The sequence below is a fragment of the Aptenodytes forsteri genome, unplaced genomic scaffold (genome assembly GCF_000699145.1).
Source record: "Aptenodytes forsteri isolate BGI_AS27 unplaced genomic scaffold, ASM69914v1 Scaffold309, whole genome shotgun sequence".
NCBI lineage: Eukaryota > Metazoa > Chordata > Aves > Sphenisciformes > Spheniscidae > Aptenodytes > Aptenodytes forsteri.
In genome coordinates, this window is record NW_008795857.1 from 3,718,726 (window position 1) to 3,719,977 (window position 1,252).

General features: G+C 62.1%; 1 protein-coding gene across 6 annotated transcripts in view; it reads right to left on the reverse strand.

The window, feature by feature from the left end:
- Positions 1-1,252, reverse strand: part of SLC29A1 (solute carrier family 29 member 1 (Augustine blood group)) — a 42,114-nt gene that overhangs the window by 15,323 nt on the left and 25,539 nt on the right. The window contains exon 1 of one of the 6 annotated variants that reach the window (XM_009283759.2): positions 104-490. The exons of the other annotated variants lie outside the window; for them this stretch is intronic. The gene's annotated coding sequence lies outside the window, so the exon portion shown is untranslated. Of the gene's footprint in view, positions 1-103; positions 491-1,252 lie in introns of those variants that run through there. 6 annotated transcript variants of the gene reach the window in all.

The following is a 1,252-nucleotide window of genomic DNA, read 5'->3' on the forward strand; positions in this document are numbered from 1 at the left end:
CCTGCCCCTTGCCCAGCCAAGCCCCCGGCCCCCCTCCCAGCCCCCCACCAATTCACATCGGTGTCCCAAGAAACCGGGGCAGGGACCGACCCCACAGACATACCTGAGGAGGACGGAGCCAGGGAAAGCGACGTGTTCAGCGTATTTGAAGGCGGCACGGTCCCCCCCTTCCACACCCCCCTGCTCTTGGGGGGGGGTGTCAGGCCCCGGCTCAAGTCACGGGGGCTGGGGCCATGTGGGTCTAGTGGCATCCGCGGAGGAGGAGAAGAGGTGTCGGGTACTACAGCTGGCACACGGCCCGGGTCCCACTGCCCAGGTGCCCGTCTGCGGCGTCCAGGGAAGGGAGGAGGGGAAGGGTGTCGTGGAGGAGGTGGCAGGAGCCAGAGGTGACAGGGAGGAGGTGGGGGGGATCAGGGCTCGGCGGGTTCCGTGGCAGGGCGCTGCGTGCTGCTCCGCCACACTGCTTTCCCGACCACTGCCTGCTTCCGTCTGGAAAGCGCCCACATCCCTGCGTCAGGAGCCCAACCTCCTCTGCAGGCGCTGCCCAGCTGCCCAGCTGCAGCCTCCTGCCTGCTCTGTTTGTTTTCTGTCTGACTTCTCTAAATGCCTCCTAATTTTTCCCACAAAGAGCCAGTGCCTGCCAAGGGGCACACGGGTCAGCGCTCATTATGGCAGGAAATGCATCCAGCCACTGGCTCTTGCAAACAACCCTACAACAAACAGAAAAGGTCACATGAACCAACACCAGCAACAGGGGGCAACCCTGCTCCCACCCGGCGAGAGCAGCCCTACCGTAAGGGACCAGGGGACGGAGGCCACCCGCCAGCCACTGGGCTTGCGCAGCACAGCTCTAACCACCTCCCGGAGGAGTCTCCTGATGTTTAGCCCAGGCACCAACTCGGTGGCTGCACAGCCTGGGGAACAGGGGAAAGGAGGAGCGATGCGGGGCCTTGGCATAAGAACATCCATTTTGTTCCTGGGCGTAGAGCAGTCCGTCTCATCCCCTTGGAAGCGATGTGTAAGCGGAAGGAGCAAGATAACAAGGAGTGGGCTTAACAAACCACAGGCTAGCACCTCTGAGCATGTACAAACAAGAGACGGCACAATTTTAATTGCCCATTTGTGCCGCACAAAGGCCTTGACAGACACTAAGAGGCACCTGCAGTATTGGGCCACGCGCAATCCCATTGCCAGCCAAGCCCTGGCAGCCCACGGCAGGGCCGGCTGGGCCCCAAAATGCACAACCTCCACA